The sequence below is a fragment of the Colobus angolensis genome, unplaced genomic scaffold (assembly GCF_000951035.1).
Source record: "Colobus angolensis palliatus isolate OR3802 unplaced genomic scaffold, Cang.pa_1.0 Scaffold27, whole genome shotgun sequence".
Lineage (NCBI taxonomy): Eukaryota > Metazoa > Chordata > Mammalia > Primates > Cercopithecidae > Colobus > Colobus angolensis.
The window spans coordinates 17,760,121-17,777,688 of record NW_012115932.1 but is presented as its reverse complement, the minus strand read 5'-3'; the positions used below and the strand labels follow the sequence as shown (position 1 = coordinate 17,777,688).

The following is a 17,568-nucleotide window of genomic DNA, read 5'->3' as shown; positions in this document are numbered from 1 at the left end:
GTCCTGCTGACTCAAGGGGCTGGGGAGAGATGGACAGTGGAGTGGAATTTTTGAGACTTATTTACAAGGCCAGGGCCCACAGCCTGGGCCTCAGTGATATCGATGCCACAGCCAACTGCACCACCTGTACCACCAGAGAACTGGGGGCAGAACGAGCCAGGGAGTGGTTGGTCCTGTCTTCGAGGCTGTGAGTTGACTGGTTGGTCACTGCAAGGTGCCTTGCAGGTCAGGTTTCTTGTGTAAAATGGGAATAATGTCTCCCCCTCAGACTCGTTGTAAAGACAAATGCTACACGGGATGAAAGGGTTGCTAACCTCATCTGTGTTCTGGGCTGGGCTGAGTGTTTCTCACACAGTCGCTCATTTGGTTCCCCTGGTACCCCCCAGGAGGCAGGAACCATCACTTCCCCTTATTGAACAGATATAGAAACTGAGGCTTTGAAGGTGAAGTAACCCACTCAAGGTCACACAACTGCTAAGTGGAAGGAAGAACGAGGTCTTGGCCTCTGCCTGTCAGGATGCAGGTGTCTGTGATGCTGTTCTGGACATGCCCAGTGGGTTCTCCGTGAGTGGCCTCCACAACCAGCAGCAAGTCATGGAGCAAGGCAGAGAGAACAGCTAGCTCTGCCACCGAGGTGGAAAGGAAGGCCGCCTCAGGGCAGCTGCTAGGACCCAGATTGTTTCAGTGACAGTAGATCATGCTCTCTAACACCTCTGCATGGGATGGGAGGGCTGGGGGCATGGAAGAGCAGGTTTCGTGCCTCCTGTGCTAGCTTGCTCCAGCTGCCATGACAAAATACCAGAGACTGGGATGCTTAAACCACAGACATCTATTGCCTCATAGTTCCGGAGGCTGGAAACCCAAGATGAAGATGTCAGCAGGGTTGGTTTCTCTTGAGGCCTCTCTCCTTGGTGTGCAGATACCACTTTCATTCACATGGTCTTCCCTCTGTGTGTGTCTGTGTCCTAATGTCCTCTTCTTATAAGGACACCATTCATATTAGATTAGGGTACACCCTAATAGCTCCATTTAACTTCTTACCCTCTTTCTTTCTGGCTGGGTGTCATGGCTCATGCCTGTAATCCCAGCTCTTTGGGACGCCAAGGTGGGTGGATTACTTAAGGCCAGGAGTTTGAGACAAGCCTGGTCAACATGGTGAAACCCTGTTTCTACTAAAAAATACAAAAAAAAAAAAAAAAAAAGAAGCCAGATGTGATGGTACACACCTGTAATACCAGCTACTCAGGAGGCTGAGCATGAGAATCACTTGAACCTGGAGGCAGAGGTTGCAGTGAGCCGAGATAGTGCCACAGCACTCCAGCCTGGGTGACAGAGCAAGACTTTGTCTTAAAAAAAAAAAAAACCATTGCTTTCTGTAAATATCTTCACATTTTGAGGTACTAGGGGTTAGGACATCAACATATGAATCTGAGGCCGGGTGGACCCAGTTCAGCCATGACACCTCCTGTGAGGGGTCAACATGCCTTTCTGGGTCCACCACTATGGCCTATGGGATCTTTCATAGCCTCTCAGCAGCGCAGCCTCTGAACCACAGCCTGGGCTCCTTGGGTCTCCAGCCAGAGAAGGCTCTGCACAAGTGTTATCTCCTCAAAGAGGCCTCCACTGACCATCCTGTCTAAACAAGAGCCCCCCCCCTCCAGCCACACACATTCTCTTCACAGCATCTATCATCTCCTGGACTTGGGTATGTGTTATTTGCTCGCTTAAATATTATCCTTCTCCCCACTGAAATGTCAGCTCCATGAAGACAGAAATTTTATTGTGTCCCAGCTGTGTTCCCAGCACTGAAAAAATCCCCGGAGCCATGGGTTGTAGGGAAGGGGCGGGAAGGAGGGAGGGCTGAATAGGTGGATCACAGGGAATAGTGGCATCCTGCCTGTCACGATGTCTTTGTGCAAAGCCATAGAATGTACAACACAAAAAGGGAACCGTAATGTAAACTCTAGGCTTTAGTTAATAAAAATGTATCAGTATTGGCTCATCAGTTGTAACAAATGTAGCACACCCATGCGAGATGTTAATCACAGGTGCTAACAGGATGCGGGGGGGCTTTGGAAGTAGATGAGAACTCTGTGTTTTCCACTCATTTTTCTATAAACCTCAAACTGCTCAAAAAAATGAAGTGTACTGATTTCTTAAACAGCACGTAGCACATAGTAGGTATACAGTAAATATTTGCTAATGACTGAAGGATTCAAATGGTCAGCCTTAATTTATGGAGGTTTACGCCATGCCCCTCATGGTAATGCGAAAAACCTGGATGAGGTCACTGACAAGATTAGAAAATACTCTTAATCACTCTAAGCCAAAGTTCTTTCATTTGTAAAATGGAAATAATATTAGTTCCTACCAGTAGAATTATAGTGAGAATTGAATAAGATAGCACATGCAAATCCCTTAACATAGTGTATGAAATACAGTCAATGCTCACTAAATGTTTGGTGCTTTTCATCAAGATGTTAGTGGCAGTGGACTAAATTGGTGCAAACTATTTTGGATAACAATGTGGCACATCAAATTAAAAATGTACATACCTATGGCCCAGCGATTCCACTTTTAGGGTTATCCTAAAACCCTAAAACGTAGGATATGTTCATAGGATATCCATGAACATACCCAGATACATGTGTGAGAATGCTGACTGGAATATTGTTTGTAACAGCAAAACACTGGAAACAACTCTACTGCCTCAGTAGTGAGGGAACTGGTTACATCAATGGCAGCAATACCCACAAAGAAATGCCATTCAGTTGTCAAAGAAGAAATGCAGATTCATGAGTGGGGTATACAGAAAGATGTCCAAGGTATACTGGTAAGTAAAAAGGCAAGTGATAAAAGAGGTGTATATATTAACCTGTCTCTTTAAAAATTCTTTTTTGAGACAAGCTCTCTGTCACCCAGGCTGGAGTGCAGTTGTTCAATCACAGCTCACTGCAACCTCCTCCTCCCGGGCTCAAGTCATCCTCCCACGTAGCTGGGACTACAGCCGTCTACCACCACACCTGGCTAGTTTTTTGTATTTTTAGTAGAGATAGGGTTTCGCCATGTTGCCCAGGCTGGTCTCAAACTCCTGGGCTCAAGAGATCCTGTAATCCCATAGTCTTGGGATTACAGGGGCGAGCCACTGCGCCTGGCCTTTTCTTGTTTTTCATTGTTTGGTTTTTTTTTTTTTGGAGGCATACACATGTGCTTCGAAATATTCTAAAAATGTTCTCAAGGAAGTGTGAACCCAAAGTATCTGAGACAGGTCTTAATCAATGTAAAAAGTTTATTTTGCCAAGGTTAAGGACGCACCCGTGACAAAGCCTCAGGAGGTCCTGAGGCCAAAAATTCTTTTGCCAAAAATTCTTTGTCCAGAAGGTAGTCGAGATACAGCTTGCTTTTATATATTTTAGGGAGCCATGAAACATCAATCAATATGTGTAAGATGTACATTCGTTCGGTCCAGAAAGGTGGAAGGGGTGGGTTTCCAGGTCATCGGTAGACAAGAGACAAATAGTCGCATTCTTTTGAGTCTTTAATCAGCCTTTCACTGAATACACAATTTCCATGTGGTGGTGGGGGGTGGAGGCGTAGAAGAATAGTCACTTATGCCTTAGTCTGGCTCAGTGAATCAGCATTTTTACATAAACAATAGGGCAGAGGAAGCAATCAGATAGGCATTTGTTTCAGGTGAGCAGAGGGGTGACTTTCTGTCCCGCAGCTGTGAAGATTGTCTGTTGGTTGACATTGCCAGGACGCAATTCGACAGAACTGCTTTAGAGTGAAGGTCTTGAAGCCCACAAGGAATTTCCTTGTGGGAAAATTGTGAGGAAGGTATGTAGCTTTTAAAAATCTTTGTAGCTATCTTATTCAGGAAGAAAATGGGTGGCGGGTTTGCCCGACACAGTTTCCAGCTTGACTTTTTCCTTTGGCCTAGTGATTTTGGGGTCCTAAGATTTATTTCCCTTTCAGAAAATGATTAACAGTGATTCCTCTGGAGCGGTGGTTCTTGCAGGGGCAATTTTGCCTCCTACGGGACATTTCCCAACGTCTGGAGTCATGTTTTTGGTTGTCACAGATAGAAGGGGTGGGGGTGCCACTGGCATTGGGTGGCTACAGGCCAGGAATGCTTCTAAACATTCTACAGTGCACAGGTCAGCCCACGACAAAAAAAAAAAAAAAAGAAAAACGAAAAGTTTGGTCCAAGATGTCAATAGTGCTGAGGCTGAGGAATCGCTGAGAGGTTTAAGAGGTTGAGCGCTCTCAAACGTGGGGAAAAAGACTTATTTTTCATATCATGCTTCTCTGATGCCTGGATTACATTAATAGCAACAACTACAAAATCTGCCCACTCTTAACTATGAGCGAATGCGTGTAAAATGCCAGCATATAGTAGGTGCTCACAAGGTGTTCCTTTCCTGCTAGGCTCTGGCTGTCACATCTGCAGAAATGGGCGTGCCAACACCTGCTCAGGGGTGGCTACAAGGCTCATTTAAGGCTACACTTCAGGCCCTGACCACCTGGCTCTGGCCACAGGTGTTAAACACTCACCAACCTGCCTGGGGGCAGCTTCCCCATCCCTCCCTCTGCCACTGGTTATTCTTTTGCTGAAGTTCAAGGGCCCCCAGGTGCTTCTCAAAGCAGCAACACTTCTGCAAAACACAATCTGAATTTGAATAGCCACGTTGCTGTGTCTCCGGCAGACAGAGCTGCCAGATAAAATGCAGCACATCCAGTTAAATGTCTCATGCAATGTTTGGGATATACTTATACTAAAGAATTATTCATTATCTGGAATTCAAATTAAATTGAATTCATATATATACACACATGTCTTGGTTTTGTTGGTTGTTGTTGTTGTTTTAATCTGGCATCTCTACTGTCCAAGCAAGGTAGAGACGAACTGATGAACTGTGCGCTCTTTTCCAAGGAGCGAATCTCATCAGATAGAGATTTTGCCTTTGTTCCATCCAAAGTCTTGCTCACTTACCAAGCGAGCTTGGATCCTGCTGGGAGGCTAAGGTGGTCACCACCTCTGACAATTTCAGAAAAATCTCAGGCTCCTGGGGCTGATTCAAGCAGGTTGGGAGGGACATTTCTGAAACATGTTTGGCCTGGTCATTACGGAGAAGGAGGGGTTGAGAGCAGAGAGCAGAAGCAAATGGAGTTCAGGCCTCACGACGCCTCCCTGGCCTAGGCCCCATCAGAAGCCCTATTGTATGTTTGTAAGTTCAGATGCTCCTTCTTAAAGAGGGGCTACACACTGTATGAGTCCCAGGGTCCTCCAAGTCTGGGTCTGGTCCTGGCTGCGAAGTCAGTGCTCTGACGCTGTTTCTCCAGTACCTGCTACGTGCCCAGCCGTGAGCACACTCCTGGGCCAACCTCCTGGGCTGGGGCTCACTGTGGGCATTCTACAAAGGGAGAAACCAAGGCTCAGAGTGGTGGAGTAACTCCCCCAATGCCACCCAGCTGGGAAGTGGCAAAAAAAAAAATGAACCTGGTTTGAGTTTCCTCTTTGCTGAGGACAGCACCTCAGGGCCCTGGCTCCTTGGGGCTGGTTGAAAGGAGAGAGCTGCCTCCCTGAGGGTCTCTGCTGGGTGTAAGCACTGCAGAAAGGGGCCGTCTCCGCAGGAGAAGCTAGGGCCCTAGCCAGGGACGGAGCAGGAGTAGGTTCTGGGAGCACAACTGAAAGTTTCAGAATTATGCTCAACATCTAAAAATATCAAGCGCCGATTTCATGGCAGGCACAGTTGCTAAGAGATTTCACAAGCATCATCTCATTTAACCTCCCGGCAACCTTGTGACAGTTTGATCATGAGCTGCATTTTGCAGATGAGAGAACCGAGGCTCAAAGAAATGCCGTATGTGCCCCAAAGCACCCAGTGGGTAAGGAGAACAGGGATTTGAGGCCAGGCCTTCTGCAAGAAGGGAGGCAGCTCAGGAGGCAGGAGAGAGGCAGCACTGGGCTCCTGTGGGGGCGGTTCAGGGACTAACAGGATTAGTCTCCTGTTACTGCTGTAAAAGATTACTATGAGCTTAGTGGCTGAAAACAACACAAATTTATTACCTTCCAGTTCTGAAGGTCAGAAGTCCAAAATAGGTCTGACTGGGCTAAAAGCAGTGTGTCAGCAGGATTGCATTCCTCCTGGAGGCTTTAGGGGAGAAGCCATACCTTTGTTTTTACCAGTTTCTAGAAGCCACCCATATACCCTGGTTCACGACCCTTCCCTCCACTCCAAAGCCAGCAGCATAACATCTTCCAGACTCTCTCTGACTCTCACTTTCGGCCTCCCTTCTCCATTTTTTAAGGACCCTAGCAACTACCCTGGGCTCAGCCAAATAATGCAGAATGATCTCTCTATCACGAGATCCTTGACTTCATATCTTGAAGTCTCTTTTGCTATGTAAGGCAACATAGTCACAGATTGTGTGGATTAGGACATGGATGTCTTTGGAGGGGACATTGTTCTGGCTATCACAGTGCTGCCTTGGCCTTCGGCAGGCTTTACCTCTGTTCTGGGAGTGAGGGGTGAAGTCATGGGACTGGAGGAGGGGGTAGGAATGGGGCTGGGCTTGTGGTTGAAGACAGGCAGGGAAACAATTGTCCTTGATGTGAGACCACGGGGCAGGGGGGTCACGGGATGACCTCGCTGAGACGTCTCCAGCCAAGAATCTGAGGAGACCACTCTGGGCACTGCCCTCTTCCAAGGGGCACGGAACCATGCCAGGGGCCACATGGCTGGGCTCAGCACCTCAGGACTGTCTCCCAGGTCTGCATCATTGGGTGGGACTAGGGAGGGACTCAGACAGAAAGACATGTGGAGTGGCCTGGCAGTTCACAGCCAGTTATGCTAGAAGAGTATAACCCTTTTACCCAGAAGTTCTATTCCTATGAGTTTATCCTGCAAATAGATCCATCCCTGCATGAAATGACATATGCAAACTTCATTACAAGATTATTTATAAATTAGAAATAACCTAACTGTCCATCAACAGGGGACTATCCTGGTGATACAACCATAGAGTGGAGTTCTACGTTGTCATCAAGAAGGCTCTTTACATATCACCATGAAAAAAATCTCAGACAAAAATAAGGATCAGGATACTATGTTCAGCAGGCTACAACTAGTGCAAAACTGGACGAAGGGAAGAATGTATATATATGTAAAATTTATATTTGCATAAAACATCACTGCAAGATTATGCTTGAAACTGAAAGCATTGGCCGCCTTGAGGGAGGAGGAGGAGTGTGTGCCTGAGAGACAGGGTGGGAGGGAGGTTTGTCATGACTGACTCGTTTCACTTTTCAAATGTGGAACAATATGAGCACGTTCCCTGTTAATAAATGAATGGTTACAGTGTTTTAAAGAATCCTTTGAAATCATACGTTCACAGAAATACTCGACTGTCTAAGTTGGAAGAAACTGTGAGCCAAGCTACCCCTGAGTGATGGTCTTGAGCATGAGCTCTGCCCATGACCCTCTTTAAGAGCCAGGGAGTCTTTTCCTTTTTTTTTTTTTTTTTGAGATATGGTCTCGCTCTGTTGCCCAGGCTGCAGTGGAGTGGTGCAATCACAATTCACTGCATCCTTGACCTCCTGGGCTCATGCCATCCTTCCACCTCAGCCTCCTGAGTAGCTGGGACCACAGGCATAGGGCACCACACCTGGCTAATTAAGGGCCAGGAAATCTTGTTGCCCAACAAAGTCACTTCCCTCCCACCATTCCCCACTCCTACACCCAGGGCCAGACAGCTGAGCAAGTGGCGGTGCCCCGGTTCACCTTGCTAGCATTCCTCCAGACTTTGGCACACAATGATTCATCTATCTGGGGTACCCTCCCACCCACTTCTTGCACTGCTTTCAACAATAGCCATGCTCTCCTTGGCTTCCTGAGTACACAGCTGAATTGCATTTTCTAGGCTCCCTTGCAGTTAGGTGTGGTCAAAAGTTAGGGCTTTTAGGAGGTCACTGAGGTTAAATACGGTCATAAGGGTGGGGGTTTAATGCAGTATGAGTTGTGGCTTCATAAGAAGAGGAAGATCTCTCTCTCTCTCTCAGCATTATTTTTATTTTCATTACCATCATCATCTTTATTGGTTTACTATATATTTTTTGACCACCCAGCATCCCTCCTGTTCCTTCCCTTTTCCCAGGAGAAGCCAATCCAGGTATCCATTCTCTCTTCCTCCATGTTGCCCTGGGCCCTAGGGAAGCTGATTTTTCTACCTTAGCTCAAGCAGTGCCTTCGATTTGTCAAGGGTCCTTCCCACCCCTGCGGCAATGATTGGGTCTATCTCCTTTTTGTCTCTTCCTGGGTCCTCCTCATTCCCTGCCTCTGCAGGTCGCAGAGTCAGCCTGTGCTCAGTCTCTGACCTCTTTGCTTCTCTAGCTGTATGCTCTCCCCAGGTGGTCACTGCCAGATCCTTCAATTTAAATACCATCCTTATCAGAGGTTCATCAACTCTGGCTGCACAATGGAACCACTTGGTGGGTTTATAAAATTCTCAATGCCCCACTGCACCCCACCGGTTGTATCAGACTCTGAGGACTCAAGCATCCACAGTTTTTAAAGCTCGCCACGTGAATCCACAGAAGCCAGGTTTGGGACGTGCCACTGGAGGCAAGGGCAGAAGACCTGGAGGTCACGAGGACCTCGGTTTGGGTAGCGGCAGTGGATGTGTGAGTGGCTGTGCTTTCTGGGTATGTTTGAAGGTAGGGTGAGCAGGGTCTTCTAAAGAATCAGATGTCAGGTGTTAAAGCAACAGAGGAATCAAGGATAACACTAAGGTTTTGGCCTGAGGAACTGGACAGAGGACATAGGAAGAACAGGCTTGGGGAGGGGTCAGGAATCGGATTGAGGTTCGATTAAGTTGGAGATGATTATTATGATGATTTGACATCCAAATGGAGACCCTAAGTTGGAAGGTGACATCAAAATATGGACATCAACGGAGAGTCACGAGTCGAGAGTCAGAGATAAGGATTTGGGAGTCCTCGGCACATACCCAGGCCTCTCAACCTCATCTGCACGTAGACTCTCCTGTGTCTATTAAAAATCCTGATTCCCAGGCCCTATCCCTGACTGATGACATCAGAACCTCTGTGGGTGGGCCCCAGGCATCTGTATTTTCTAAAAGCTCTCCAGGTGATTCCACTGTGCAGCCAAGATTCAACACCTCCGTTTTAAAGCCTAAATGAGATTGGGACATTTCTCAATTCAAAATCCTCCATGAACCTCCTATCTAAGTCAAAGTAGAGGCCAGGCATGATGGCTCACACCTGTAATCCCAGCACTTTGGGAGGCCAAGACGGGCAGATCATCTGAGGTCCGGAGTTTGAGACCAGCCTGGCCAACATGGTGAAAACCTGTCTCTACTAAAAATACAAAAATTATCCGGGCAGGTGGCAGGCGCGTGTAATCCCAGCTACTCACTCAGGAGGCTGAGGCACGAGAATCACTTGAGCCTGGGAGGCGGAGGTTGCAGTGAGCTGAGATGGTGCTACTGCACTCCAGCCTGGGCGACAAGAGCAAAACTCTGTCTCAAGAAACAAAACAACAAACAAAGTAGAAGCCAGAATCCTCACCAAGGGCCTCAAGGGCCATAGCTCCTGCCCCCACTTACCTCCCTGACCCCTTTCCTACAGTATCCCCTCCCTCACTCTGCTTTAGTCATCTGGCTTCCTTGCTGTTTGTGAAACATACCAAGCATACTTCTTCCTCAGGGCCTTTGCACTGCTGTTGCCACTGCCTGGAATTCTCTTCCCCTCGATGCCCTCATGGCTGACTCCCTCACCTCCCTCGGTCTCTGCTTAGACCACCCTAGTTAACATCGCTGCTTCCCCCACGTGCACTCCCCTTCTCCCTTCCCTGCTGTATTTTTCTCCCTAGCACTGGTCACATCTAACAGTGCTGCATATTTATTTGTTTTTTACTTTTTTGTCTGTATCCTCCTAGAGTATGTCAATTTTTTAGAACTTTCTTCTATTTTGTTCATAGCTATGCTGCCTATAGCAGGCACTTAATAAATATTTGTTGAAAGGAGAAATATGTTAACCTAGTCTTTGACAATAGGAACCACGAGGGCTGACTTAGGAATGGGCATGAAACCCAATTTAGGCAATGGAGATGCAAGGGAGGCTGACTGGAGACTTCTAGGAAAGCCTGGAAGAGATGGTGTATAGATGTGTAGCTTGTGTAGCTGCAATGCCACAACCACGGCTGCCTTGTGGGGGTGAGGGATTCGGGTCGGGGTCAGTGCTGGTGGCACCCCAGCAGGGTGGAACTGAAGGAGAGGGGACACTGGACTCAGCCAGTCCCCCGTTTACCACTTCTTTGTTGTTTATGCCAATCAGAGATTTTTTGCTTTTGTTTCTGTTTGTTTTCATTTTTAAGATTGTCTGGGAGGTGGTTGTAGCTTTGTTTTTGTTTTTTGTTTTTGTTTTTGTTTTTGAGACGGAGTCTTGCTCTGTCACCAGGCTGGAGTGCAGTGGCACAATCTCAGCTCACTGCAATCTCTACCTCCCAGGTTCAAATGATTCTCCTGCCTCGGCCTCCCAAGTAGCTGGGATTACAGGCGCACACAGCTAATGTTTCTTTTTGTTTGTTTTTGTTTTTTGTAGTTTTAGTAGAGACAGGGTTTCACCATGTTGGCCAGGATGGTCTCGATCTCTTGACCTAGTGATCTGCCTGCCTCGGCTTCCCAAAGTGCTGGGATTACAGGCATGAGCCAACGTGCCCGGCCAGTCATAGCCTTTTTAAACAAATTAAAACTCTCCAAGTATGACCTGACTTTTTCTCAGGACACGATAAGGTTTCCTTTCTGAGGACAGCACTTCCTTTAGGGCTGCAGCTCTGGAAGCCAAGGCATCAAGGAGTGAGTCCCAGTTCTACCATCAATTTGCAAGTCTGCTTCCCAAGCTGGGCCTCAGTTTCCCCGTTCTTGAAGGAGAAAAGCCTGGATGTCTCCTCCCAACTGGGAGAGTCTGTGATGATCCCCGATGTTTTGGGATTCTGTTCCTTAATTCAGTTTCACGCTGCTCGCAGGGTAGGCAACAGGACCATGCTTGCCAAATGAACTCTCTGACCAAGAAAACCAAATCAATGTGGTCCCACCCTTCTCTCCAGCACACCATGCCAGGATGTAGCTATAGCTCAGGGTAGGGTGGCAGTGCAGGTGCAGCAAAGGGAAGTGTTGGAGGGGTCTCAACTGAAGAAGACACTGGATGGCCTGAGAGGGAGGTTGAAGGTGCCATCGCTTTTCACGTGAGTTCACTGCTCACCTAACAAGCACCTACCAGGTGCCTGCTATGGCCAGGCCCTGAGCAGGTGCTGGAGCCATGGGCTCTGATGTTAGAGTGTTGCGCCCTTATGGAGTGCCAGCACTTTCTATGCATTGTCTCACTCTGTCTTCACAATATCCCCATGGGGTAACTACCAGTATCATCTGTTCGATACTTAAGGAAATTGGGGCCCAGAGAGGGTAAGAAACGTGCTCTGTCTCTCATTGAGTGAGAAAGTGTCCCGGCTGAGATTTGAACCCAGGTCATCAACTCCTGACTCCTGAGCCATGCTTTTAACTATTTCCCAATGGCTCCTGCTACAGGAATTTGACCCTGTCCATCCACTGGACATAGGCATGCCCAGTTTCTGGACATCGACTCTGGCCCTGTGCTGGCAACTGAGGGTATAGCCAAAAATTGGACCCTCCGGAGCCCATGGTGGGGCTCCAAGTTCTCAGCACAGGACCCAACTGTCGAGATGCACTTGAGAAAACCCATAGCCTATTGGCCTGGTACCGCACATGTAGGCCTGTTACCACTGAGGTTCAGAGAGTTTGGCCCACTCATCCATCCATCCATCCATCCATCCACGTACTTATTCATAGCTCACTCATTCACTTAACAAACAGTCACTGAACCCCTGTGGCCCAGTCTGTACTAGGCTCTGTGCTAAGACTTGGGGATAAACCTCACCAGGAGAGACCGGGTCATTGACTCACAACCGAGGGTATAAAGGAGAGTCAGGCAGTAAACACAGAAGCAGATGAGATGGTTCAGTGTGGGGTGAGTGCTGGGAAGACAATAAAATCAGTCAGAGAAGTAGAGAGTGACTGAAGAGAGACCAGGAATGAGAGCAATTTAGGTGGGGCGGTTAAAGGAGGTCCCTAACGAGATGACTTTACAATGTGGCCAGAATGAGGAGAAAGGGCCAGCCCACGGGAGCAGCGAGCACAAAGCCTGCGGAGTTCAGAAGAATTGGAGTGTGCTAGGAGGTGATAGAAGGCCTGTTTGGACTGGGAGCAAGTGGCCTCTGTGATGCTGGGGTGTGATCAGGTCCAGACCTGCACACCCTGTATCTGCAACTAATGCTCCGTCCAGCAGCCAGTGCCTGGCTCCTTCTGCAGGGGCCTCTCTTGGAAACATTCCAGCTCGTAGCCATGACTGTGATTAGGCCGTTCCTTCTCCAGGGTGGGGCTGGCAGGTGTCACCAGTCTCTGCCGTCACGGGTCAAGGAGTGGGGCCTTCCTGAAAGGGCATCGGCCATGACTGATATTAGCTTGGCCTCTACATTCTTCCTACCGTGGGTTTCTTCCCCCAGGCCCAGTGGTGGGGGCTTTATGAAGCCTTCTGTGCTGCAGCAGAGAGAGGCCAAGAGACTGGCCTGAGGTCACTCAGCAGATCCTGGGGGCAGATGAGCCTAGAATTCCTCCTTTGTCTCCAGTTTCTTTCCATGATCCTCCATCCTAGGTGGTCTCTCTCTAGGCAGAATATAGCCTTCCTTATTCCTGAACGTTTAACCCAGCCTGGGCTTGAATAAAGCAACATGTGGGGAAAAGGGCCCAGTTTCCTTGAACCTGTGCTTTTCTTATATCAATGTTTAATGTTCCCTGTAATCATCCATTTGTCCATTTATTTGTTTCCAGCAGTCATGTCCTCATTCAACTAAAGAATCACAAAACATCCACTCTGTGAATTACCAGGAGGAACAAGTAGAGGCCTTATTTTTTATGATGTCACAGCCTAGCAAAGGGCTCAGGGCACAGCAAGGATTGAGGGCACAGGGTGGGGGGCAGGGCAGTGGGTTGGGCAGCGGTGGGTACAGTTGAAATAATTACCATGCAATATGACTGGATTGCATCAAAAACGAAAGCAAATTACTGTTGGAGTATAGATGACAAAGTCACCAGCTGCTTGGGGAGTCAGGGAAGGCTTCACAGAGGAAGGGACATTTGAGCTGGGCCTTGGAGAATCAATAGGAGTTTACTAAACAAATCATGCAGGATATTGATATCAGGGTAGAGGGACCTGCACGGGCAAAAGCACAGCCAAATGCTGTGCCTATTTAGGAAGGAAACAGGATGGAACCCGGCTAAAGAAGATAACAGCTATCATTGGATAGCTGGAGTATTTGTTATTTGGAGTAATTAGTGTATCCAAGTGTTTTGCATCTACTTAATCATCATAACAAGCTTCTGAAGTGTCATTTGCCCCATTTTTACAGATAGAGAATTTGAGGCCCAGAAAAGGGAAGTCACTTGTCAAAGGTCACACAGCTAGTAAGAGGCAAAACCAGGATTCAGGCCAGGTCTGCCTGACACTTGTATCCTTCACTCCTCCCTCTCAGGCTGAGATGTCAGGGTGAGGACAGTTATGTCAGGAAACCCCAAGAAAACCTAACTGGCTTCAGAATCTGCAGTGCAGCGGCCTGGCAGCCTAGCAGAAGACGTTGCAGAGTCCTCTTTCTGGATCCCTTCCTTGCCCTCCTTGCCTGGACTGAAGTCTGTGCTCTGTCACCCACCTCTCCATCCATCCATGTCCTGCAGGTCTTGTCTTAGCTGACCCCAAGTGAAAGAGGGTCACAGGAAGAACAGACATCACCTCATTTCCAAGGATGGCTCTGCACGCGGAAATGAGGTCTTGCCAGCAAGCAAAGGGGCCTCTGCAGAGGCAGAGGAGCGGGATTGCTGACAGGCACATTCTCTGAAGCCAGGCGACAGTCTAATTACAGGCCGGCTCTGTAATGAGAAGCGGGGGCTGGCTGGGGCAACCCAGCACGGCTCACAGCTCGTGGCTCTGATGGAAAGAGGGGCAGTCAGCATCCAGGCCTGCAGAAGAGCCCTTGGGAGAGACCACCAGCTCAGCTGTCTCCAGACCACACACGTGCAGCTCTGGAGAGGGTGAAGGGGAGAGGAAAGAGAACCAGGCTGAATACTGGTCATGGGCTAGGTACTAAGCTAGGACTTTTACCTCCATCTCTCACATAATCCCCCAACAACCAGGAGAAACAAATGTAATTTGCTGTTTCATAGAGGAGAACATGGAGGCTTCCAGAAGTGAAGCAAATTTCTTAAAGCTCACCACACCTGAGAATGGCGTCGCGGGCTTCCAACGAAGGTGTGAGGGAAACGAAAAGCCTGTTTTCTTCCCGGGGGGAAATAAAGGAGGAGGCAGTTCCATTCTGGAGCTGGGAGAGACCACGAGGAACAGGAAGAAACAGGTTTGGCTATGGCCCAACCAAGCGCCCCTCCCACAAAAAAAATCTGTGGGTGAGACAGGAAGGTGAGGCATCATTTTGGATATTAAAGCACAGGGTGACGTCAGAAACCCGAGTGGCCTGGGAACATCAGGGGTACACATTTGGGCTCTTGACTTTGCCTTTTTTTTTTTTTTTTTTTTTTTTTTTTTGAGGCAGAGTCTCGCTCTGTCGCCTGGACTGGAGTGCAGTGGCCGGATCTCAGCTCACTGCAAGCTCTGCCTCCTGGGTTTACGCCATTCTCCTGCCTCAGCCTCCCCAGTAGCTGGGACTACAGGCACCCGCCACCTCGCCCGGCTAGTTTTTTGTATTTTAAGTAGAGACGGGGTTTCACCGTGTTAGCCAGGATGGTCTCGATCTCCTGACCTCGTGATCCGCCCGTCTCAGCCTCCCAAAGTGCTGGGATTACAGGCTTGAGCCACCGCGCCCGGCCGACTTTGCCTTTCTTTCTTTGCGCACCTTTGCGTTTCTTTGGGGAAGAAGCGAACTGCTTCCCTAGGGAAGCGAACTGCCTCTAGGCCCCCGTGCCAGGCAGGCTGTGTCTCGTATCACCTCCCTCTGACAATCCTCGGAAAACTGCTCCCCCACACACCTTCCTTCCCGGAACATCCGGGTGGTTCTTTGGGAGGAGAGCCATGCTTTTTCAGCTGGGCCTTGGGTCCTTGTTTGGAAGGGATTGCAGTGGGCAGGGGCTTGGATGCAGCTGTGTGGGCCGAGGAGCTGTGACTAAGGTCCTTGAGCAACTGCTGGGGCCCGCATGGCACACAAAAAGCTGCCACCACAGCAGGGTAAGCATTCTCAGCCCCTCTCAGTGTCACCTGCTTCTGATTCACCTTGGGGCCTGCCTGGGGGCTGTGGGGGCAGCTGCCTCTTCCACGCTCATGTCACGACCTCCACTCCAAGCTCTGGCTGGAATCTGGGTCTCCCCGCCCCGTGGGACCCCTCGTATCATGTTTTGGCCATGCTTTAGAACTCAGGAGGGGGTTTCCTGCTTGCAAAGTGCCCGCTTACAGCAGGACAGCCCTGTGTCTGACACAGCTCAGCAAAGTCTGGGACACGACAGAGCAGGTGTCACATCCTGGCTTTGCCACCCGAGCCTCCGTTTATGTAAATTGGGGAAGATCTCCACCCTCACACTCGTTGGCAGCAGAGCTGCGGAGCCACCTAAGACCTCAGGCCCTGCCGTGACGCTTCTTCCCTCCCAAGCCCGGCGCCGGCGCTTGCCAGCGGTGCTGCCTTGGCACCACCTTCTTTGCCGTCACCAAGCCTCAGGTTCCCCATTTATGAAGTGGGCATGGTGGTCCTATCTGTTTCACAGGATGCTGGTAAAGATCAAACGAGGTGACCCAGGTGTCCCCTGAAGTGCTGTGCCAGCCATTGAGCAGCCCTCGCCATGTGCCACCTGCATACAGCTTGGAATGGCAAAGGCCCTGAAGACGCTGAAGCTGTTGACCTTTTCCTCTTTTTCAGGAACGTGGTCCCTGGGAGTCCTTTTCTTTCATCACCCACAAATGAGAAAAGATGTTACATTAGCTCCAAGACAGCTCTTTCCACAGTGGGAATTTCTGCTGCCAGTCACTACAGAAACACAGGCCTGCCGGGCGGGGCTCTCGGCCAGCATCTCGAAGGCAGGTACAGGAAGAGACTCACTCATGACTTTGAGTGTCACCTAGCAGGTCTCCACTGCCTCAGGGGTGGCTGGCAAGGGCAGCACAGGCCTCCACCTCCACGGAGCGGGCTCCATGCATTGTACGAGCAGGTTGGCTGCAGGATGGGCACCCCTGGGAAAACAGGGTAGTGTTGAGGGCCAGGAGGTTGGCATTAGAGGAGACTGGGATGGGCCCAGGTGTTTTGTTCTCAGAGGCTCCGACCCCATCTGGTCAGCGCCATGGCCGCTCTTGCCTCACTGTGGAGGCAGAAGTAGCTGGCATTGCCATGGTAACCAGGCAGCACCAACTTCCAACTCACCTCTGAATTTTCTATGACAACGAACATGTTTGCAAAGTGAGAGCCATGAGCGGAAAATTATGCCAGGGAGCTGTGGGGAGCTGATAAGGAAGGGTGGTCAAATTTCCTACCTCCTTGGTTAACCAAGAATGCAGAAAAAAGGCACAGGACTAACCCAAATTCAGGCCTGAAAGAAACGTTAGCTACACTTCCCTGTGTTGAGCTAGAGAGTAGAGTAACTGCTGTTCCCTTTACACATAAATGCACTGAGCAACTGTGACCTACCAGGCTCTGGTGCAGATGCTGGGACACAGAGCTAAGGAGATAAAAAGAAAGACAGGACCTGGTTATCAGTGAGATGAAATTCCCGGAACCCAGGTTGGAGAGGACTTCATAGGAAAGAGGTCTTCACAGATTTTAAAAATTCAGGCTGGGCTCAGTGGCTCACGCCTGTAATCCCAGCACTTTGGGAGGCCGAGGCAAGTGGCTCACCTGAGGTCAGGAGTTTGAGACCAGCCTGGCCAACATGGTGAAACCCCATCTCTACTAAAAATACAAAAATTAGCTGGGTGTGGTGGTGCACACCTGTAAGCACACCTCCAGCTACTCAGGAGGCGGAGGTTGTAGTAAGCCAAGATTGCACCACTGCACTCCAACCTGGGCAACAAGAGGGAAACTCCATCTCAAAAAAAAAAGAAAAAAAGAAAGAAAAGAAAATTCAGATACCCAGAAGATGCAAAGAGCATTCCCTATGTGCCTGGCAACAGGAAGGTCATTCTACAGCTCTCACACACCCATCTCATGATGGGCCTGGTCTCTCCAGAGAGAGTCAGTCATATAATTATTTTAACATTTCTAGTATCCACGTTAATAAAAGTAGGCAGAAACAGGTACAATGAACTTTAATCATACATTTTATTTCACGTAATGCATTCAAAATATTATTTCAAAATGGAATCAATATAAAAATGATAAAAATGGGCCAGGTGCGGTGGCTCACACCTGTAATCCCAGCACTTTGGGAGGCCGAGGTGGGCAGATCACGAGGTCAGGAGATGGAGACCATCCTGGCTAACACTGTGAA

At 49.0% G+C, this 17,568-nt stretch overlaps 1 long non-coding RNA gene across 1 annotated transcript in view; it reads left to right on the top strand.

The window, feature by feature from the left end:
* Positions 1-3,647: 3,647 nt before the first annotated feature.
* The window catches only part of LOC105515859, a 38,138-nt gene continuing 24,217 nt past the window's right edge, over positions 3,648-17,568 (top strand). The window contains exon 1 of the long non-coding RNA XR_001002402.1: positions 3,648-3,837. This is a non-coding gene — a long non-coding RNA (uncharacterized LOC105515859). The remainder of the gene's footprint in view (positions 3,838-17,568) is intronic.